The following is a 25,367-nucleotide window of genomic DNA, read 5'->3' as shown; positions in this document are numbered from 1 at the left end:
GTTGTGAAGTCACAAACTGCAATGTGTATCATTACTTTCTAACTTCTCTCTTTAATGATTTTCTAGTACAAACATATGGTGTAAACTGACGACATGCAGTGATGATCAGTACTTTTGAGAGGTATGACTGTGTGAATTTTTGATGCTTGAGGCCTACTACTTAGTAATAGACACATATAAGTTAAATAAGTCTCTGCTGTCACATGTTAAGGTAATTTCTGTAGACATCTCTCATACCAACTAATGAAATACAAGGATATGCCACACTCATATTATTATACAATACAGTGCAGACTCAGGACTTACCTTGTAAATTTAGCAGTTGCCACAGATTTAGTTCAGGGCTGACTCTGTCTGATGCAAGTAGTACACAGCCAGTGCATGGGAAGGTAATGGTTGTGTGAGTTGCCTGGCATCAATTTTACTATACCTCTGTGAGTTGAAAGAAGATTTTAGGCCCCTAGATGGTGAGTGAGTGAGTGTGTTATGCTTTGTCTCTTAGCCAATGCAAGGGAATACTGAGCACACCTATATCTGCCTATACCCACAGCCACTGGTGGTTCCCCCTCATAGGTTCATAGGTTCATAGGTTGGTACTAGGCTATCAGCCTTAGGGCCTATACAAGCCTAGCCATAACAATTCCCTGGCTATTTCTTCCCACACTATTTACTTCCCCGGACCCCTGTCTAGCAGGGCGACTGACGCCATCCCCGGCGTGAATTTCCTTTCTCCCATCCGATCATCAAGGTTCCTTTTGAAGAGAGCCAAAGAGGCACTCTGCTTGACATGTATGGGCAATCTATTCCAGAGTCTGGGGAGTCTCTGGGTCAGGAACCTATCCCTCCAGCATGTTTTGTTTATTGTGATGACAAGGTTTAGATCCTTGGAGCGTGTGGCTCTGAGGGATTGGGATTTCTTTAAGTGCAGCATGGGTTTGACATGGCCTTGTATGTTAAGCAGAGATCACTTCTGAGTAGACGATATGCGACAGAGTATAGCTGGAGTTTTTTAAGGCGGTCAGCGTAGGGCATCTACTTTAGGCCTGTGATTCTTTTAGTGTGATATTTCTGCGGCCTTTCCAGTTGTTGCAGATGTCTTGAGAGGTACATACCAAACGGGGCATTGTATTCTATAATGGGTCTAATGAGGGATGAGTACAGTGGGACAATGACCTCCTTTTTTCTGGATGAAAAGCCCTTAGTGATGAGGTGTGCCACATAGAAGGATTGTCTGACTGTTGTGATGATGTGGTTATCGAAGGTGAGACCACTGTCCACCTGTGTCCCTAAGTCTCTTATCACACTTTCGGTGTTTAGTGTACTGCCACCTATTTGATAATTCATGGATACATGTTTTTTTCCCAAAGGGGATAACTATACATTTCTTGGCATTGAGCTTGAGCCCATGGCTCTGGCACCAAGCATCTGTTTCTGTAAGGCCCTTTTGTAGAGTATCCACATAATTTGGGGATGATGCCAAACAAGAGCGGTCCCAGGACTGAACCCTGAGGTACTCCACTTGTCACTTGTCTGGAGCTGGATTTGGAGTCAGCTACTTTTACAGTGTGGGTTCTATCAGTAAGCCAGTTAGCAACCTATTGGGTGATGTAGGGATTAATGCCCAGCTTAGTAAGTTTATCTATGATTCCAGAGTGGAGGATGGTGTCAAAGGCCTTGGCAAGGTCTAGATGTGTGGACCACCTTACCCTTGTCCATGGCTCTGGAGACTGATTTGAAGAAGTCAACCAGGTTCAGGAGACAAGATCGGCCCTTAACAAAACCAAACTGGGTGGGGTCCAGTGTTTGAAGGTTGCCAATGTCTTTGTTTATAAGTTCCATGATAATACGCTCCATGGCCTTGCAGATAAGGCTCGTCAGACTAATGGGACGGTAGTTTCCAGGATCCAAGGTGGATCCCCCCTTGTGGAGTGGTATAACTGTAGTTCTGCGCCACTCAGTGGGCACAAAACCTGAGGTGAGGCTATGATTAAACATGACACTTAGGTGAGGTGCCAGTTCATATTGTAGTTCATGTAGTACACAGCCCGGGATGTCATCTGGTCCCATGGATGCTGTATTCTTAGCTTTGGAGAGTGCATTTTTTACCTGTGTGGCCGTTATTACTGGAATTTGGCAATCTTCCGGTATTCAGATGGGACATTTAGGGGGTGAGAGGGGGGTGAAGTTGGCACTGAATCGATCTGCCAGGATATTGGCAATATCCTTGGGATCAGTATATTTAATGCCATTCTGTTTTAGCTCAGAGCAGATCTGAGCATTGCCATTTAGATTCTTGACATAGCTATAAAATGCCTTGTGGTTGTCTTTGGAATCTTTGGCAATTTTATTTTCATAACTAGCTTTGGAGGATTTTATGAGGGATCTCAGCTTCTTACTGAGGCTGGTAAGGGAGTTTTTTGCATCCTGGGATTTTCCTCTTTTCTGCAACAGTTTCTTCCTTTTGTTGTAAAGTTTGTTTATGGCACAGGACCAACAGACTGGCTTCCTTTTTTTGGAGGAGAGCATCTTGGTTCTATTTGGGATGGCACGATTCATACATGAGTGGATGTGCTCGTACAGTGCCTTAGTGTAGGATTCAGCAGTTGAACTTTCAGTTCCTGTCTGCATGGGTGTCATGAAGTTTGTCACTTCTGACTTGAGTAGCATGAAGTTGGCTTTGGAGAAGTTTTTTATGGAGGTTTCCTTACTGGGGTGGGGGTGGGATGTGGATGTCAAGGGTGATTAGCTTATGGTCAGACCTGACTAACGAGGGGGTGATCATAGGTGTGGAGCATTGATTTCCCATGTTGGTAATGACCAGGTCTAAGATATTGGAGCCCCTGGTGGAACTATGGATTAGCTGATCCAGGGCATTGGAATTTATGAATTCCAAGAACAGTTGGGCAAAGGTGTTGGTACATGAGTAGTTTTCCTAGTTAATGACAGGGTAGTTAAAATCACCCAGTATTAGGGTGTTTGGTTCTATCTTAATATTTCCAGTATGTTTAGAAAGGTGTAGTGAGAATATTGGGGTATGGTGTGGGATCTGTAGCAAGCTACAATTTGGATTGCAATCTTACCTAGTGTTAGTTGCACCTGGAGAATTTCAGATGCATTGTGTGGGCAACTAGCCTGGTGGTGTGAATATCCTTGGTAAATATTGATACTCCTCTGACTCCTCATCTATGTGTGGCTGTGGTGATCTTGGCATTGGTGGTGGGATGTATGCCCCTTCCTCTTGCTGATCTTGCTGAAGCTGTTTCCTCGGGATTATGTTGTGTGGCATGGCATATACTGTGAATATTTCTGTACATGTCTTTGAATTGTACTGCAGGTCTCCCCCCAGATGTATCTAGGCACCAGAATTATGACTTCAGCAGCCTAAATACATGCTCTCTGATATTTCTGGTTTGAGTGTGTGCCCCATTATGGCATTCTTCCATGGGTGTGTGGGCATTTCTGATGGGTGCCATCAGCCATGGTGCCAGTGCATAATCTGCATTCCCCAGTAAATGATCCTGTAGGATATCCCCTTAGTAAGCATTTGATACAGTTGTGAGGTGTGCCACATATATGGGTTGTGGTAACTCCCAGGGTTGCCAGCACACATTATACAATAATTCCCTTGGCATTACACATGGCTTGGCAGTTGATAGAGTGGTTTCCCTTTCTGTTTATGTAGACCCTATTCTGTTCCCTGGGTGGTGCCTTCATTTCTATATGTGTGCAATCTACGGCAGCCAGTACTTCAGAGTAGTGCAGTACACAGTAGAACTCCTGCATATTTCTGGCTCTCTCCTCGGAACTACAGGGAAAGTATATGTGGCCACTGGCATACCATTCAGGAATTGGTAAAGGAAGTTATGCCTGTGACACCCCAGCATGTCCCCTTTTGGTTTCTGAAAGGTACCTGTAGCTATGATTCTAAGGGGTATACATACCTTTGTCTCCACTAGGATGGGTTCCTCTCGGTTGGCTCTGACTCTGAGTTGAGGACAGCAGAGGTCACAGAGTTCCTGTAGTGTGTCCCTATCCACCCTGTAGTGCTCTACAATTTCCATATCTTATAGGAAGTGAAAAGTTAAATAGGACCTGAAAATTCTTTTCCTTCTCAGCCTATGCCTATTAGCAGTAGCAGCAGCAGCATTAGCATCAGCCTGTAGCACATACAAATGAATTAAAGCAACAGCAACTCCTAACATTCTGTCTGTCTAGACTTCTTTCTATGGCTGTATTCCAAACATTTTTGGAATTCACAGGAAAAAACAGCACGGAGTCTACACAGATGCTTTATAGCTTGTTGAATAGATCCACCATATTGGATTAGTTGATTCGCATGCAGTTCAGCTGCTTATGCTGTAATTAGCATACCACAGTGTTTACAGTGTTTGGCGGGAGTGCGTGCCTCTACATGACACTTACTGAATCTGAATTTTATTGCTGCCATGTAGGGTTTATTGAATCCCCCCATGTATATTAGTTTATTACAGGAAAAAGAGATAAAAAAGTAAAGAGCTTTGGAAAATACTCAGCTATCAGAGGAAAAATTACTGTCAGCATAGACAGAAAATGTTTTGGGTGGCCGCCGTGGTGCAGCAGTTAGCGTTGCCACCTCACAGCAAGAGGTTCTCTGGTTCGATCCTCAGCTGGGGTTCCTTCTGTGTGGAGTCTGCATGTCCTCCCTGTGGTCGCATGGGTTTCCTCCGGGTGCTCCGGTTTCCTCCCACATCCCAAATACATGCTGTAGGTGGATTGGATACCCTAAATTGGCCCTAGGCATGAATGTGTGTGTGTGTGTGTGTGTGTGTGTGTGTGTGTGTGTGTGTGTGTGTGTGTGTGTGTGTGTGCCTCCCGTAGAAGGTTGGGTGCCGGGCTGGCAACTCGACACTGTAAAACTCCACTGCCAATCATGAGCAGACAGGTGATCCGCTGTGGAAACCCCTAACTGGGAAAAAAACGAAAGAAGAAGAAGATAGACAGAAAATGTTTTGTCCAAACCTGAAAAAAGAGATCTAAGTCTACTAGTATAATTTTTTTACAAATGTTTAGATCTGGTTCATGTAAAATAGACCTCATTCTTAAATCAGTGTGCATATATTTATTTATTTATTTATTAATTATTACATTTGTTGACCGGGTATGTCTGACTGGGCCAGAGGCCCGTTTTCAGCAGAGACCTGGGGAGAAAAGCTCCACAGAAATACATACAACAAACAAAAAAAAATTGCTATTGTTTGATGTGCTCCAGTGAGTTTTTTGTTGCTTATTTTATGTGTTAGAAATAAGGTAATTTAGCATAACGTTGCCCATCACACATACTGTACTGTATCGATGTAGCAGCAAACGTTAATACAATAGAATTATTTACAGCATCCAGAGACAGTACAATGCAGGATCCTGTTACATATTGAAGACCCACGGAGAAAAAAAAAAGGTCCAGAGTAGTACAAGACAGTCAGTAGTACAAAACACATATCAAATAGCAGTAGATATAATACAAACAGTAAAACTGAACAATTATTGTAGCAATAGCCAGTGGCAGAAGATACAATGCAAAGTGTAGGTCTGTGCAATTAATGTACAGATAAGCAAAAACACTAGATAGTATGTAGGATAAAGTTAGAGGGCAAGGTGAGAGAGGTAAAAATGGGTGGGGAAAAAAGACTAATCTGGGGAATGGCAGGAGCACAAGCAGTGTTTTATAAGGTGTTCTTTTAAGAGTGATTTGAATTGATCATGTACTGGGTTTTGTGTTATAGTGTCTGGAAGGGTGTTCCAGAGTATGGCTATTTTATATGACTAGAGGGGGTCACTGTGTTGGTTATGGGAGTTGGAAACCTTTATTAGAAGTTTGTTGGAAGATCTGAGGGATCTGCTATTACTATTAGGCTGAACTAAAGAAGAAATATCAGGGCACTTGTTGGGATGGTAGATTATATTATGGGCTAAGGATAGTTGATTGAAGGATAAAAGGTTGGGGAGCTCTAGCCAGTTTAATATAGAAAGAGCTGAGCAGTGGTGGGATCTGTGTGGGTGATTAGTGTCAAATTTAGCAATCTCATTGTAACAAGATTCTAGATTGTTGAGGTCAGATTTTCAAACGTTAGTATATATGAGAAAGCCACAGAGAAGGGTAGATAGAAGGTGTTTGCGAGCAGTGGCTGACCTGGCGTTGGGAGTTAGAAATGGTTTGGCCCTGTAAAGGGTACCTAGTTTGATATGGACTTTTCTGCTGGATTGGGCAATATGTATGTTGAATTTGAGGTTGTCATCTATGGTCACACCTAAAAGTTTTGTGTGTTTAGTGGGGGTGATATTGGTACCATTAGCAGAGATGATTGATAGAGGGGGTGGGAAAGTCTTGGGATTTATATTACTGAAAACTAAGATTTTGGTTTTTGTTGGGATTTAAAATGAGTTGGTGTTGGGAGAGGTAGGATTCAATGTCCTGGAAAGAAGATTGCATTTTTAATTGGAGTTCTTGGGGTGATAGGGCTGAACAGATAAGGGTAGCATCATCTGCATACTGTACTATGGAGGCATGTTGGGTTGCTGTACTGAGGTTGTTTGTGAATATGATGAAGAGGAGTGGAATGAGAATGGACCCTTGGGGTACACCCACGGAGATGGGGAGTAGGGGGGAAAGAGAGTTTTCCCACTTTGTAGCCTGTTGACAGTTTGAAAGATAGCTGTGGAACCAGGTTAGTGAGGGTAAGCTAAGGCTGTAGGAAGATAGTTTATTTAGTAGAAGTTGGTAGGATACGGTGTCAAAGGCTTTGGACATGTCTAGGAATATTGAGGAGACATGCAGGCGTTTGTTCATGAGGTGGTGGATGGTGTTACTGAAGGTTAGGAGGGCAGTGCTGGTACTGTGCTTAGGTCTGAAACCATGCTAAGAGTTGGAAAGGATTTTGTTGTTAAGGAAGTAGTTTATGAGCTGGTCGTGGATGCATTTTTCTAACATTTTTGCAAGGAGAGAAAGTATAACTATGGGACGATAGTTGCTATTTATTTATAATAATTGCTAGTTGTTGTTGATAGTTGCTATAGTTGATAGTAGATAGATTTAATATTCACAATATCTGTATTGCACCCGTATGTGCTGCTTGCCATGACTACATTTCTCAGAACACATAACATACTCAGCATTGCCTCCTTCACTAGTTCATTGGGGGGGTTACCTCTACACGTACTACACTAAACTATGTTTGGAAGTTCTTTTTTTATTAGCTAATTTGTTCCCAGGATTATTGGAACTATGTGTGACGTTGTCCACACTGCCCTGGTTTCTGCTTGCATGCATGATATTTAATAACTTTATGTTATCAGTACACAACATACTTGTTATTAATAGATGTAGCTATTTTGATGAGAAAGACTACCGCCATCATTTTTTCTCACTTATATTTTCTTAACAGTTAACATTTTATGATCTGGCGTGTTCCTTGTTTGTATATTTTTAGTAATTCTTTGTGTTTTCTGTCTCCAGTGTATCTCAAACACTTCTGTATTGTACTGCTTGAGTAATTCCCAGTTTGTCTGTCTTCTCAAATTGTTGTGTCTTTTAGTACTCAAACCATTGGCTGTAAAAATGTCACAGAAAGCAAAGATAAAAAAAAGTTTTAAGTGTGAATTACAGAACCTGCGTTTGTCTGTATATGACACGTTTTCTATATGTTTTATATGAACCATTTTGTTCACCATCCACTATCCTCAGCTATCCTTATTAGTCATTCATCTTTTCAGTTTAGTTCACTTTTCTTTAATCTATATTCTTATATCTTGATAAACATACTGACTGTCTTATTACTTTTCTAGAGCTTTCCCTGCAATCATGGCCTTTTCAGTTTTCTTTTCCTGTCCTCTAAATCTGATTTCAATCCTCCTTTATGCCATTTTCCATTGTTACCTGTTTCTTGTCTATGCGTGGTTTAATTTCCACATCTCTTCACTTGTCTGACTAATCTGAGAATGAATTGAGAATGGAAGCCATTTTGTATTTGTTTCCCTCATAACTCAAAGCTTTCACCATGTTTGTGTCTTACGATATCTTCAAGTATGAACTGTAAACCTATACATGTAAATCAATGTTGAGGAAGCCCACACCTGCTTCACAACATCAAATGTATAATCTTAGCATGCACTGATTTTTGCAAATCAAAAAGCACAGAAGTAAATATTTAAGCCAATTCTTTTTCTGGTCTCTGCTCTAACTGCAAAGAGATTAAGGCTATGTGATGTGTGGGAGAATCTGAAAAGTAGCAGTTATTATTTAAGACTGAGATAACAAAACGGTCTTTATCTTTTGGAGTTGCCACTGATCAGCCGTTGTTGTGAGACTAAGTTTCCCAGCCCCCCCCCCCCCACACACACACACACACACACACACACACACACACACACTCTTTCTCTGTTGTTCTATTAAACTTAGTGGCTCTTGAGTGGTCCACTCCATTTGTGCATTTAACTATGGAAGCTCCTCTCAGTCTCACCTTGTCCAGCCATACTAATGAACCCTAAAAGTTCAAACTACAAAGTTCCTTCCCTCAGACTATTAAAACTTCATTTTCCCTCCCTTTCGTGTATTCCCACTGTTCAGTACACACTGCAATATAAGGAGTATTACTCCATTTTGTTCTGTCCTACTTTTAAAATCACATACATCTGAGTAGGCCTTCCAACCGGTGGTAGCCTGCTAATCACATATCAAGAATCAGCATGGGATTAGTGCTTCTGTTTTTCACCCAGTGAGAGAAGGAGCACATGGACATTCGTTTCTAACCTTACTAGAGACTACCAATCACTGGAAATCCTGAAAACTGCTTCTTAGAAAGCAGCTTGTGATTAGTGCTACTGTTTTGCTCCTGGAGAGAGAAAGAGTGCAGAGAGATTGATTCCTGGTTGTTTTTGATTGGCCAGAATGCATGGGACTTTCCTGAGAATCTAGGTCAATTGATCAATGAATGACATTGTCAAAACCCACATGGTTGAGAGCACATGATTGACAATGCAGTTTGTTGATCAATGGAAACAACACAAAAACAATCCACACCCCCTGCTAATTATATGCCAACAGTGACAGTGAAATCACACTACAGTGGGGAAAAGGGTACAATCCCCAATCCCCATTGTACCACAATCTCAATCAAAAAGGTCAATGAACTGCATTATTGATCATGTGGTCTTGGCCATGTGGGTTTTGACAATGTTGTTCATTGATCAACTTAAATAGACCCCTTTCCTGAGTGGACTAGTTTAGGACATTTGTGCAGCTAAGCTTTTTTTGCACTGAGAAGTTGTATGTGCTGTCCAAGGCGTCTACCAGGAAAAAGTTACAATGAGCCTACAGACCAATAGGACATTTGAAACAAGACTGTTGATTGTCAAAGAAACTGTCCCCTGCTTCTTAAGAACCAGCCTGTAATTAGTGCTACCGTCTTGCTTCTTGTGAGAGAAGGATCAATTGACATTGATTTCTAGCTGAGTGTACCTGTGGTGAGACCACCACTAGTAGTAGACAGGCAGTAGCCAATAGGAGAATCACCACTATTTATCATTCCTGGCTAATTTAGTAAGTGGCTAAATTAGTGAGTTTTTGCTCAAATTAATTTACTGATTCTTTCTGGTAGAAGAAGAAAGTTCCTTGGCTAGTTATGGATATTACTTGCTACTAAAGCTAAATTCACATATCTTGCTATTGGTTGATGTCCTCCACTGAGCTGGCTAAATTACTGAGTTTTTGCTCAAATTAATTTACTGATTCCTTCTGGTAGGACATTACTTGTTTATTATGTCTTTCGGCTTTTCCCGGTTAGGGGTTGCCATAGCGGAACTACAGTCCGCTAATGATTGGCAGTGGATTTTTACGGTGCAGAGTTGCCAGCCCGATGCCCAGCCTTCAAAGAAGGCACACCATTCACGCACGCACCTACCTGCATGTCTTTAACGTCACTCGACCGCGGGGAGGATACGCAGACTCCACACAGAAGGCGCTCCAGCCGAGAATCGAACTGTACTGAAGCTAAATTCAAGTATCTTACTATTGTTTGATGTGCTCCAGTGAGTTTTTTGTTGCTTATTTTATGTGTTAGAAATAAGGTAATTTAGCATAGCGTTGCCCATCACACATACTGTACTGTATCGATGTAGGCGTTCAGAGCTTTTACTTTCTCTAATCAACCTACTCCCCAGATTCCTTTTGTAATTTAAATAGTCAGTTGTTGCACAAAGAGGCTCTGGTCTGTGCTAGGTGGCACAGTGCTCTTTGTATGTAGGCTTAGATTGTTTGTTTTAGACAGATAGCACCTCCAGTAAATCAACTCCAAATCTCAAAGGTGCAACTCCCTCTACAGCCCACATTAATAAGCACCTGGCACCATGGATTTGCAATTTCCAACAGTCTCTTTAACCAGTCTGGTTGAAATGGGCATCTTGAGACAATATACCAATTACCTCATGTTTATTGACAACCACCTAACTGCGGTGGTGGTGCTGCGGTAGCGTTGTCGCCTCACAGTAAGACGTTGTCCTGTTCGATTCTCAGCTAGAGCATCTTCTGTGTGGAGACATGCGTGAATGGGCGTACCTTCGTTGAAGGTTGTGCGTCAGGACCGGCAACTCAGCATGTAAAAATCTACTGCCAATCATTAGTGGACCGGAGTTCCGCTGTGGCGACTCCTAACGAGGAAAAGCCGAAAGACACAACAACAACAACCTATTACTTAACACAGCAGACAGAGTGTGTGAGAGATGTAGTTATACTATGTTATTGGAGGCAAAGCTGTTGCATGAAGCCATGATAAATAACAAGTAGATCGCCAGTACCACACAACACACTAAACAATGCATACAAAGCTCATACTAAACACATAAACCTTTATATGTCGAGGCTCTTAAACATAACCTGCCTAAATGAAAAAGGTCTCCTAAAAGTAACCTAAGAAAAAAGTACTCTCAACAACCTCAAAAAGATGCAACACAGGCAGCACCCACCATGAAACTGACATCTAAGAGTCACACTGCCACAGTTCAAAAGCCCATAAGGCAAGCCTTCACTCAATCCAATATCCTAGAAGAGGGTTACAACCATTGCCTATCAGGTGCCAGGATTCTAAACATTGCATAAGCACTCAAGTCCTTGCACCATGAGTACAGATATGACACAGTCATAATACATGTGGGTGTAAATGTACCTCGCTGGATTGCACAAAGACAGACATGATGGAGCTTTCAGACTATGTGTCTGAGACCGATATCAACATAGCCATGAGAAACATTCCACCATCATAAAGAATGATACCACAATATGAACAAACAATGCATTGTTTTCGACAATTGGCTTAGCTTCTGGTGTCATTCAAAGGGGGTGCAATATATATATCAATCTGGGAGGAGGTGGTAGACAGTCCTTATTGCTTTGCTAAGGATGGCCTGCAGCACTCCCCAGAGACTTTTGTTTATTGGCTAAATCTTTGTCCATCCTTCCATGCCTTTTTAGGCAATGTCAGTCTTCGTTAGCTTCCAGCATAACAAGACAGAAACCAGATGACATTAAGATACTGCCGCTCAATGCTAAGAGACAAAGGAAAATCTCAACTCCCTATAAGCACTCCTTACCTTGGAAAATATTGATATATGACTCATCACTGAGACCTGGTTCAAAACCAACAAAAGCAGTTCATCAATGCAGGGTTTCAATACCTATCACATGTTCAGGCCCACTGCATTAACTGAAGGCACTGAAGGCAGCAGGGTTCCATATTCTTAAAACATTTCGCCTCCAGACTTGTCTGACAAGATAGCTACCTGGACCTCCTCTACACCTAACATACCATTAACAGCTCCCCTTGTTATATTACAGCTAACTATAGGACCCCCCCCCCCCATGTCTTCATTGGCCCACAGCTCTTATCTATGTGTTAAGCCAAATATCACTACCCTGGGAAAGTTAAACTACCCCTCTATAAGCTGGGGGATTTGCACATCCTCAAACATGTATTCCCAGAAATTTCTTCAATACAGACTGTCAAGACCAGTTAATCTGCACCCCAACCAGGGTGACAAAATTCTGGATTTGGTCCTTACTAATAAGGGAAAGCTTTGCTCCCCACCAATTATAACTTCCTCCCTAGTCAAATTAGACCATTAAGCAGTCAAATTTACCTTAAGACTCAACCTGAAACAGATTCCAATACCTCAGTATTCAGAGATTATGTGAAGGTTAAAATAATAAAACTGAGTGATGTCCTGGCTAAATTCAAAACCCCTTCCATTTTGGCAACCCCATTGCTTATCCAGAATCCTTTACTACCAAATTCAGTACACATGTAAATAGCTGCATAGACAAATCTGTCCCCTTCAGAAATAAATACAATGCCAAATTCAAAAACAAACCCCTGTGGTGGAACCCTAATATAAACAGGCACTATAATAAAAGAAAAACCTCACTGCATACCTAAATAAATTGAACTCTCACAATGCCAAAAACACTCTTGCTAATCTAAACAAAGAAAACCCTGATCAAATCAACCAAAACAACCTATAAAGTAAAAATAGTCACCCAAGTGAAGGATAACTACAAACCTTCTTTAACTATGTTAGAAACCTCAGAAACAATGCCAAGCACTGAGCAGTCCTAATTGTAAATTGTATTGCTTAATCAGACCTAGAACACATTGCTAATCTGCTAGAAGAAATTTTAACTCAAACTTTATCCTTCTTTCTTCTAATATTCTCAGATCACATACCTAAATATACACTCATTAAAATCTCCCAAAGCAGGTCATCAAGGCACTAAGGCCAAGAACGTTACTTCTTTGGGTATGGAAACATACCAGACTGCCTGCTGGTCAGCCTGAAACATGACTTGTCAGACACCCTACAGAGGCTATTCACTATCAACCTCAAAACAGGCTTCATGGCAGATGAATGGATGACAGTAACAATCATTCCCTTACACAAAGGTGGGGCTTCAATAGACTCAGGTAATTATACACTCATAAGCCTCATCTGCAAGGCTATGGAATGGATTGTTATGGAATTCATAAATAAGGACACAGATAACCTGCAGACTTTTGACCCAAGCCATTTCAGATTCCCCAAGGGCATATCCTGCCTTCTTAACCTGACTGACTTCTTCAAAACAGTTACTGTAGCAATGGATGAGGGCAAATCAGTGCACACCACATGTCTAGACCTTGCAAAGGTGTTCAACACCATCCCACACTCAGATATCAGATAAACTCTCCAAGCTAAATTTAAATCCCTGTGTGACTCATTGAATAACAAATTATCAAACAAATAGAACTCAGGAAAAAAAGCCGGATGGCTCTACCTCCTCCAAACAACTTGTCATTAGCGATGTACCCTGGAATTCAGTCCTTGTGCCATTTCTGTTTGAATTTTACTTCTCAGAGGTCAAAGGTAATATGCAGGATTTTGGCTGACCAAGTTTGCAGATAACTCCCCAGAGAACACCATAATCCTCCAAGAAGGCCTGCCCCAAACAAATAACTGTTGTCAAAACCATGAACTAAAACTAATTGCTAAGAAGTTATATAACTGTATCCATCAGCAGGCATGACTCCCTTTGTAACTATCATATTCACAACACACTCCTGAAATTTGATAATGTAGTCAAGGATCCTGGAATCAATGTTGACAATGAATCTGGCCACCATTTTTCCAGTATTGTAAGAAGTCCTTTTTTATTGCATAACATGTATCTAAAAGTATGGCATTCATGTCCAGGGATGGAATCATTCCACTGTACTCAGCAATGATTAGGCTAATCACTGAGAATAATGCCCCTTTCAGTATGTATTTGCCCAAAATGCTGCCATTGCTGCAACAACCACAATGCTTCCTCACTAAGAAAATCAAGGGCCTAAATCATAAAAACTATGCAGACTGTCTCAAAGCATTGCTACCATTCTTGGTATCATACAGGCTACTAAGGGGCAACCTCTGCCTCATGTATAGAGGCTCATTAGACCATAGCCTGTCAGACTTATTACACATTTACAGGTCCAATGGTGGCATAAACACCTGCTCAAAGGATCCCACTCTCTTCTGTAACATAAACAGAACAGTTTTGCAAGATACATATATAGGAATGCTACTTCTACAGAACCATCTTCCACCCCATATAAAGCAAAGTATTTTTCTTACTCTGTTTAAATGTAATTTGGATTAATGGATGAGTAGCTGCAAATTCAACCACTGGTTTAACACCCTTATCTCACATAGACAGAGGCAACGTGTAACTGTCCCATCTTATTTTTCTTCTGCTTAAATGTAAATTATGTGCACACAAAATATAAGGGCTAAAAACTACCATGCAAATGTAAGGCTAGACATCTTTAAGATCTTCACACATCAACAGCCTAGTAAGTACCTGTGAACCTATGAACCACTTAGGCATGAAGCAATTTTCATATTTTTGTTTTTAGCTCAGTAAGATAGATAGGGCCAGGTGAGAGGGGCAATAGCTCTGGACGCAAAAAGTTGGGGGGGGCACGATCAGCTGATCCCAATCATTCTGTAATATAATGCAGACTTTTTAAGCTGTTATTGCATTTCGGTCAAACCTGAGCACTGTAGTGCTTCATGTGTGGTCTAAACTTTAGCAATTGATTGCTGCATTGTAGCAAACAGTTTGCTATAGTTTAAAAGTAAAAGCTTTTTTTTTATTTTTTACTAAAATCTGTAGACCTCCATGCAAGCAGGGTATAAACTGTAGTTACTGTTTGTTGCATTGGCTACAGTTTAAAAAGAATTAAAAAAAAACTAAAACATGAGCACGGAAGTGCTGTGTGCAGGCAAGTATAAACTGTAGCAACTGTCTGCAGCATTTGTAGCTAACAGCTTGCTACAGTAATGCTTTTTTTTTTTTTAATAAAATATGATTGTGGATGGATGGATGTTAAATGAGAGTTGGGGAAATGGCACAGAGATAGGACATGAATAGCTAGGGCTGGAGGAGGGGGGTGTCATGCATCTGGCCACCTGTTTGGTGTGCCAGTAGAAGGAACGTCTATATCTTTTTTTTTTTTTTTTTTGCTGGGAGGGGGTTGCATAGATCTAACTGTAATAAGCCAATCACTTATTACAGTGAAGTGCTTTTATTTACTTTTTTTTTTTTTTTGCTCTTCACTTGAAGGGCTGAGGGGTGGGTCATTGGTTCATGGTTCATAGCACCAGCACAGGGCACTAATTGAATCAGCTATGCTTCTGATTTAGCTGATCCAAACTACACTGTATATTTTATATGAAGATAAATCATTAGCAGTGAGGAATGCATGAATTATCCAATAATTTACATGCAGCTACCTATCCACTGAAAGATGTCAAAAGATGGAGCTTGTCATGAAACCTTCAACCAATATCCAAAACAAACCTCCTGCACGAGGACTATTGCACGGCTCCAGATTCAAATAGGATCCAAAAAAACATGTTGAGCCAGCAAACTGTGACCTGACATTTATTAATTGTTATAGCATAAAAACAAGTAACCAGACCAGTTTCGGCTGGTAAAAAACACAGCCTTCATCAGTGTAAACCAGAAAAATCAAATGCTACTGTTTAAATACATTCAAGTGCAACTCCATTGGTTCATTTTCAAAATTGCTCATTAAGGCCAGGTGGGAATAATCCACCTAACTTTACAATCCATTTCTTTTCTTTAGAATCTAGAATAGAATGCCATACAGTTTTGTTAAATTTGTTACCCTTAATAATATCAATGATCATGAAAGAAAATTTTGCAGTTTTATGTGCCAAACAATGTTTATACAAAGCATGGTTAACTTTTTTATTTTTGATGTTACTTATGTTCAGAGATTATCAGCCTGAGAGGACGAGATGTTTGTCCAATGTAAAATGACCCGCAGGTGCATGTTGCCAAATAGACTAACCAGTCGCTGCTGCAATTAGCAAAAAATTGGATGTCATAAACCATGGCACAATTTTTACTCGTAAATTGTTTAGATTTGGTTATTTTATCACAATTAATGCAGTGGCCACATGGGAAGCAGCCAATCAGAGGTTCACCAGTCAAGGTGGTTTGTTGTGAGTGAGCATGCCCAGTGTCATGAGTATGTTTATAATGGTTAAAGCAAGATGCCAAGTTCTTACCTTTACGAAATGAAAACAGGCATCTGTTTGGTATTATGTTGGCTAGTTCTTGATCACATTGTAATATGTTCCAGTGTCTATGTATGCTGCTGATTAATAAATCAGAATTCCTGGCATAAGTGGTTACAAACCTGATTGGTTGGCGTTCCTCCCTGTTCCGTGGTTTATAAAGCAAAAAACAAAGTGGAACACTGCTATGTTGAGTCTTTTAATATCCAAAACAGTTGAAAAAACAGATAAAAAACAGGATGAGCGCTTTCGGGATGTACCCTTCATCAGATAAAGTGGAAACATTAAACACATATTTTTATATATTCTAACAGCCAATCAAAATCAGTAGAAAGCCCGCCTATTTTGTAGGACAGGTTTAATAGGTATAACTTCATTTAAACCTGGCTTCCTGTTTGCCATCAAATCAACAATCCACCTAGTTTCCACCAATTCTGTTTTTAACTTGATGTCACCACCTCTGCTATTCAATCTAACATTTACAATAGCCCGAAACTTAAAAATATGAGTTGGAAATTCTTTTACATGCCTGCTTAATGCATTTCTATCATCACCATTCCTAATACATGAAAGATGTTGCAATATTCTTACTTTTAGCATATTGTTAGTCTTCCCAACATAGAAACAAGGGCAGTGGCAGCATTCGGCTAAGTAAACTATATCTGTAGTACGACATGTAGCCTTGGCCTTAAAAGAGAAGACCCTATTGGTAACAGGATGTTTGAAATCTGTGTCCTTATTTATGTTAGAACAAGCTTTGCACATACCACAAGGCCTTGTTCCTGTGCTGTGCAAGGCCTGATGCTTATGGGTGGTATCAAATTTTTCTTTACATAAAAGGTCCTTTAAATTCTTATTCCTCCTGTATTTAAAAGTGGGCTGAGAACCCACAATATCTCTTAAACTACTGTCACTCGTAAGGATGTTCCAATTTTTTCGAACAATGTCACAGGCATCTTTTATGTTACTACAATAAGTGAACATTAGTTGCGGCCCCATATGTCTATTGCTCTTATCAGAGTCACTTACTGTATTCTTAGTTCTTTTTATCCATGGTCTATATTTGTTCTCTCTTAGGCTTTTGTTTTTATCTATGACGTCATCTACCATTTTGGATTTGTAGCCCCTATCTATTAAACAATCTTTGAGATGGTTAACCTCTTCAGTAAAGGAAGAATCATCCATACAGATCCTTGAGGCCCTGCTCACTTGCCCTTGTACTATGTTGGGATGTGTATATCTCGGGTGCATACTATCGTACGATAGAAGTGTATTCTTCCAACAGTCCTTTTTAAAAAGCTTGGAGTTAAAACCTAACTCATCCTGACCTACCCTAACATCTAAAGAATCTATAGAATCAAAAGAGTGCCTAACCGTAAATCTAAAAAACTGGTGGTAGAATGTAGGAAATTTACAAATTCTCCTAATTTAGACACAGACCCTTCCCACAAAAGGAAAACATCATCTACAAAACGCAGATAAAGTTTTATATGATTTTTCCAAATTTCATTATTTAGAACAAAAGTGTTCTCCCAATGCGAGAGTACCAAGTTTGCATAGGTATTTGCGCAGGGGGTGCCCATGGCTACCCCCTGCGCTTGTCTGTAAAATGAATTGGCACCCATAAAGACATTATTCTCTAACACCAGAGTTAATAAAATCTTAATTAAAACTATTTTCTCTTTTAAAACACCTAATTTCTCCAAAAGTACACCAATGGTATGTATACCATAATCATTATTAATCACGGTAAACAGGTTTTGTATATCCATTGTAACCATAAGAAGTTTTTCTGAGCCTACCTTATTATTCATTTCTCCCAGGGATACTAAAAAATGCCCCGTATCTTTTAAAATATTATCCATCATACTCAAATACGGTTTTAATGTATGTTCAACCCAAATGGAGATGTTCTCAGTAACCCACCCCCTCCCAGATACAATTGGTCGCAAGGGTGGGTCAATGAGAGACTTATGAATTTTAGGGAGTGCTTTAAAAATTGGAATAACAGGCTTTTCCACCAACAGAAAATGGTATGTTTCATCAGATATGAGCATATCATCCAACAATTTTTGTAAACAAAAATGTACCCTATCTGTAACTTGTTTTACCCCTAATGGATTAATCTGAGTATAGGTGTTCCTATCCAATAGCAATTCGTTTAGCTTTTCATTGTATCTTGTGGTATCAAGTAAAACCACTGCTCCTCCTTTATCAGCCTTTTTAATAATAATATTCTTGTTCTCACTGAGGCTTTTTAAGGCTGTCCTCTGCTTAAAAGTTAAATTATTATATTTACTAAATTCAGCTTCTTCAAAGTACTGAATGAGATCTTGCTCACAAGCATTTAAAAATAAATGCAGTGCTGGTGTCAGTGGGGGTACATAACCACTAGGTTTTTTTAGGGTGTTAACACTCATTTCATTTTTACCAAATAAAACCTTCAAGGCTACATTTCTGCAGAAAAGCATAACATCCATCAACATATCATTATATGTGCCACATTTACCTGGAACAAAAGTTAACCCCTTATTTAGGACGGCTAGCTCATCTTCATTCAAAATATAGGAAGAAAGATTAAACACAATGCTATCAGAGTTACCAATAGTCAGTGCAAAGTCCTCCTCCTTTTGTCCGCCCCTCTGTCTTCGCTCAATGACCTTTTCCACGAACTTTTCTTTTTTACCGGTGCTGGTAGGAAGTCCAGAAAATTCTGTCTCCCCATACGATTTAATTAATGTTTCCACTTTATCTGATGAAGGGTACATCCCGAAAGCGCTCATCCTGTTTTTTATCTGTTTTTTCAACTGTTTTGGATATTAAAAGACTCAACATAGCAGTGTTCCACTTTGTTTTTTGCTTTATGGACTATTGGTTTACTGCTTGGTGGACTTTAGCACAGCACTAGATATTTTCTTGGACTGTTTGTTTTTTTTTTTATATAGTGCTGTGCATGCTATGGAAATGAATATGAATACTGAAGATAACTCACGGTCTGGTGCCAAAAAAGCATGGTGCTCAAAAAGTTTTCTTAACAAGGAAAATCCTCTTTTAAATCTGGGCTTTGCAATGCAAAGTCTGGGCTCCAGGGAAAGCCCAAAACCTGTAGCCATGGATAAAAGCTTTGAGGACTTGCTACGGGACCTTAATTATAAAGTAAGTAAATTACAGCAACTTCAATGGCAGTTTTATCATCTGGAAGCCTGTATTGACTATGGGATAGTTCCGAGGGGGATGAGGATCCTTTGCATGCCTGCACAAGGAGACCGCCACCCGGAACTTTTGGCAAAATGGCAATCTCTGAATATCAGTACTAGCTTTAAGTATATGGAACTCCTTAATGAGTTCTTTACTCCTGAACTAGAGTCTCTTAAAAAAGATGTGACATTTTTACAAAATAAGCTAGAGTCCGAGTACACTGATGTACGGAGTATCGAACGCCTGGATGCGTCTCTGGCCGAAAATGATGAAAAAATAAAAAAACAAAAATTGAATAAATTACATAGGGACTATGAAGATTTTTCAAAGGGAAACATTTCTGTTTGGCCGAGAACAAATGTTTCCAAGTCTTCTGGCCATGTCGGTAGGAGATGGGCTGATTTATCTTCAGAAAGGAACAGTCGGAGAGGCAGTACCAACGCTGAGAAGGTATTTCCGTTATCGGAAGGAAATAATAAGAAGGGGAACCTTAATGCTGTGACGCATGATACGAATAGGATTTCGTTTCACACGCCCGTTCAAGAGCCAGTGAGATCGGCTGACGAGAAGAGTGTATTAGGAACGAATAATATCGTAATGACAGTAAGTTGCCCCGAGCATATGGAAGAAGCAAGCAAGGTTGTCGATTTAAATGTTAGTACAACAGTGGCGAGTGATAGCTGCATTTTGCCGTTGACTCCTGCCTCACAAGTAAATAACACTGGGATCCTTGACTCTGAAGGTGAAGTTAATGGCTTTCCGGCATGTGATATAGGATGTCAGCAAGGCCCTAATGAGAGAGGTTTAGGTGCACGACCTAAAAATCGTATGGGGAGACAGAATTTTCTGGACTTCCTACCAGCACCGGTAAAAAAGAAAAGTTTGTGGAAAAGGTCATTGAGCGAAGACAGAGGGGCGGACAAAAGGAGGAGGACTTTGCACTGACTATTGGTAACTCTGATAGCATTGTGTTTAATCTTTCTTCCTATATTTTGAATGAAGATGAGCTAGCCGTCCTAAATAAGGGGTTAACTTTTGTTCCAGGTAAATGTGGCACATATAATGATATGTTGATGGATGTTATGCTTTTCTGCAGAAATGTAGCCTTGAAGGTTTTATTTGGTAAAAATGAAATGAGTGTTAACACCCTAAAAAAACCTAGTGGTTATGTACCCCCACTGACACCAGCACTGCATTTATTTTTAAATGCATGTGAGCAAGATCTCATTCAGTACTTTGAAGAAGCTGAATTTAGTAAATATTATAATTTAACTTTTAAGCAGAGGACAGCCTTAAAAAGCCTCAGTGAGAACAAGAATATTATTATTAAAAAGGCTGATAAAGGAGGAGCAGTGGTTTTACTTGATACCACAAGATACAATGAAAAGCTAAACGAATTGCTATTGGATAGGAACACCTATACTCAGATTAATCCATTAGGGGTAAAACAAGTTACAGATAGGGTACATTTTTGTTTACAAAAATTGTTGGATGATATGCTCATATCTGATGAAACATACCATTTTCTGTTGGTGGAAAAGCCTGTTATTCCAATTTTTAAAGCACTCCCTAAAATTCATAAGTCTCTCATTGACCCACCCTTGCGACCAATTGTATCTGGGAGGGGGTGGGTTACTGAGAACATCTCCATTTGGGTTGAACATACATTAAAACCGTATTTGAGTATGATGGATAATATTTTAAAAGATATGGGGCATTTTTTAGTATCCCTGGGAGAAATGAATAATAAGGTAGGCTCAGAAAAACTTCTTATGGTTACAATGGATATACAAAACCTGTTTACCGTGATTAATAATGATTATGGTATACATACCATTGGTGTACTTTTGGAGAAATTAGGTGTTTTAAAAGAGAAAATAGTTTTAATTAAGATTTTATTAACTCTGGTGTTAGAGAATAATGTCTTTATGGGTGCCAATTCATTTTACAGACAAGCGCAGGGGGTAGCCATGGGCACCCCCTGCGCAAATACCTATGCTAACTTGGTACTCTCGCATTGGGAGAACACTTTTGTTCTAAATAATGAAATTTGGAAAAATCATATAAAACTTTATCTGCGTTTTGTAGATGATGTTTTCCTTTTGTGGGAAGGGTCTGTGTCTAAATTAGGAGAATTTGTAAATTTCCTACATTCTACCACCAGTTTTTTTAGATTTACGGTTAGGCACTCTTTTGATTCTATAGATTTTTTAGATGTTAGGGTAGGTCAGGATGAGTTAGGTTTTAACTCCAAGCTTTTTAAAAAGGACTGTTGGAAGAATACACTTCTATCGTACGATAGTATGCACCCGAGATATACACATCCCAACATAGTACAAGGGCAAGTGAGCAGGGCCTCAAGGATCTGTATGGATGATTCTTCCTTTACTGAAGAGGTTAACCATCTCAAAGATTGTTTAATAGATAGGGGCTACAAATCCAAAATGGTAGATGACGTCATAGATAAAAACAAAAGCCTAAGAGAGAACAAATATAGACCATGGATAAAAAGAACTAAGAATACAGTAAGTGACTCTGATAAGAGTAATAGACATATGGGGCCGCAATTAATGTTCACTTATTGTAGTAACATAAAAGATGCCTGTGACATTGTTCAAAAATTGGAACATCCTTACGAGTGACAGTAGTTTAAGAGATATTGTGGGTTCTCAGCCCACTTTTAAATACAGGAGGAATAAGAATTTAAAGGACCTTTTATGTAAAGAAAAATTTGATACCACCCATAAGCATCAGGCCTTGCACAGCACAGGAACAAGGCCTTGTGGTATGTGCAAAGCTTGTTCTAACATAAATAAGGACACAGATTTCAAACATCCTGTTACCAATAGGGTCTTCTCTTTTAAGGCCAAGGCTACATGTCGTACTACAGATATAGTTTACTTAGCCGAATGCTGCCACTGCCCTTGTTTCTATGTTGGGAAGACTAACAATATGCTAAAAGTAAGAATATTGCAACATCTTTCATGTATTAGGAATGGTGATGATAGAAATGCATTAAGCAGGCATGTAAAAGAATTTCCAACTCATATTTTTAAGTTTCGGGCTATTGTAAATGTTAGATTGAATAGCAGAGGTGGTGACATCAAGTTAAAAACAGAATTGGTGGAAAATAGGTGGATTGTTGATTTGATGGCAAACAGGAAGCCAGGTTTAAATGAAGTTATACCTATTAAACCTGTCCTACAAAATAGGCGGGCTTTCTACTGATTTTGATTGGCTGTTAGAATATATAAAAATGTGTGTTTAATGTTTCCACTTTATCTGATGAAGGGTACATCCCGAAAGTGCTCATCCTGTTTTTTATCTGTTTTTTCAACTGTTTTGGATATTAAAAGACTCAACATAGCAGTGTTCCACTTTGTTTTTTGCTTTATGGACTATTGGTTTACTGCTTGGTGGACTTTAGCACAGCACTAGATATTTTTTTGGACTGTTCCGTGGTTTGTAGGTTAACAAATCCTCCCTGTGAAGTGTGTTGGCCCAATTGCTGGCTTGCAGAACATGTCCCATTTGATATCCCCTGGATCTGAATCTGTTGGTCAGGTCCTGTCTGTGTTTCTGAAAAAATGGGTCATCTAATTGGTGACCTGTAATTGTTCTGCTTTCTATGTTGGAAAGACTTCTAGGTCTTTTCGTCTTAGAATATGCGAACACTTGAGTGATATCAAAAATAAACATATCAGTAACGCACTCTATAAACATAGCTTGAAACATGCATCTGCATGTTTCAAATTTGTTACTATTGACTGTATAAAAGGAAAATGCAAAGACAAACTTTATTGGAATGAATTGCTTAGTTTAAAGGAGAGAAAATGGATCATTAAACTGGGAGCTTTGTTTTCACCTGGTCTTAATGACCAATTGTAAATGTAATGTTTTGATTGGTTCTTTTGTGTGGTTGAACCATATATATATGTATGTATACTGATACCTAAAAGTTTTTTTCTTTTTTGTATCATTGAAGAAGGCTCTTAGGAGCCGAAACCGGTCTGAAGGTTTTGTAAATTGTTTGTTACAATTTTCATACATAGGGGAATTTATTTTCCCTACGGTAATAAATAATTTTTGGATGTGGCATTTGCCAACACTTGCTGGCTTTTTCGTTTTTTCAGGTTGTCTGTTGACCAGAACATCAAGAAAGGTGATAGTACTTACATGATAGTTTGCTGTAAATTGTAGACCCCATTTGTTGTCATTCAGGTAAGATATAAATTCAGCTAGATACTTTACATCTGCCCTCCATACCATCCAGCAATCATCCAAATAACGTCTCCAGATGTCGATTTCATCCAAATAGATATTGTGGCTGTTATCATAAATGATTTGATCTTCAATGAAGGCCATGAATAGGTCAGCATAGATGGGGGCAAAGGATGCCCCCATCGCTGTACCCTTAGTTTGCCAGTAGCAAGTGTCCTGATAAAAGAAGACGTTATTGGTAAGGACATGTTCTGCAAGACCTACCAGGAAAGAATTGAAGTCTGGTTCATATAAACCAGCCACATTTGGCCAATGGGCCAGAGCTTCCAAACCTACCTTATGAGGAATGTTGGTATACAGAGCACTCACATCAAGTGTGCACATGAGCCAACCTGGTTCTAACTGTGTATCAGAAATGATTTGTAGAAATTCAGTAGTGTCCTGTAAATGGGAACGTACCCATGATAATAAAGGATTCAAATATTTGGTGAGGAATATAGATAGTGGTTCCGTGATGTATCCCCTGCCTGACACAATAGGTCTACCTGGTGGATTAACTGGATCCTTGTGTATCTTGGGTAGAAAATAGATGTACTGACTGACAGAGTCCTGAATTGTTAGCTGCTGCAGCACATTTGTTGTAATGATACCTTCGTCCATGGCAATAGATAGAAAGTTATCAATCTGTTTCTTAAATCTAAACATGGGGTTGATTGGCATTTCTGAATAGTAGCGTCTGTCCGAAAGTTGTCTCTTGGCCTCCTTGTCATAATTAGACCAATTCATGACTACTACCGCCCCACCTTTGTCAGCAGAAATGATGACTATATCCTTGTTGTTCTGTAATTCGATGATTGCCTGTTTCTCACTCAGTGACAGATTATTGGGTTTGAAGCGAGTATTAGAGCCAGAATAATGCAGATCTTTGAGAATACTGCTCTGAAACTGGTGTACAATGGGCTGCATGGGAGGAAGGTATCTTGATTTATGATATAAAAATTTATCATGATTATAATTACCATCCAAATCACCAAACTGCAGCTTAAGGTTTAAGATTCTGCAAAAAGACATAACATCTTGTGCCAGGACATCCTCAGATACCACAAAACCAGGGATAAAAGTAAGACCTTTATTGAGAATGGACAGGTGTGTGGGTGACAAAACCAAGTCTGATAAATTTAAAACATTTATATTTGCATTCTTGTTTATTTCTGCATTACTAATTTCAACAGTCTTTGAATGTTGTGGATTTTTCCTGTGTTTCCTCCCCCCTCATTTATATCTTGTCCTAAAGGGACAAATCCCTGCATCCTTTTGAGGGTCGGTGAATCTGATGCTAAGTGTATATCGCTGTCTGTGCAGGATGATGGGTCATCAGTGGATGAAACATTGTCTGTGTTTCGTTTCCTAAGAATGGACCTGGGCCTTTTTCTTTTTGGAGTTCTGGGTTGATTTGGTGTAAATCTAACGTTTGTTAGAGTTGCTAAAAGGGCTGGCACCCTGGTAATCAAGCTGATCACACTGAAATTTTTTATTTTTTCTGGTCTTAAGTTGCTCCTCAAGGTTGCTGAGATCAGTTGCCAACTTATTCAAGTGTTTAGTAAAAGAACTGTCTCCCTTAAATTGTTGTACATCATTGCACAATTCAATGACTATATTGATTTCACGGTCAATTACTCTATCATGGTACTTGGCCAAAGTCTCAACAAAAGACATGGTGGCCTGTTGTTGTATAGCTGCCCATTGATATTTAACTCTTCATCAGCCTCGCCCACATGGGTTGTATTCTGATTCTAAGACCTCTT

The sequence above is a fragment of the Protopterus annectens genome, chromosome 12.part0 (assembly GCF_019279795.1).
Source record: "Protopterus annectens isolate FY-2018-M chromosome 12.part0, PAN1.0, whole genome shotgun sequence".
Taxonomy (NCBI): Eukaryota; Metazoa; Chordata; order Ceratodontiformes; family Protopteridae; genus Protopterus; species Protopterus annectens.
This window is presented reverse-complemented; position numbering follows the sequence as displayed.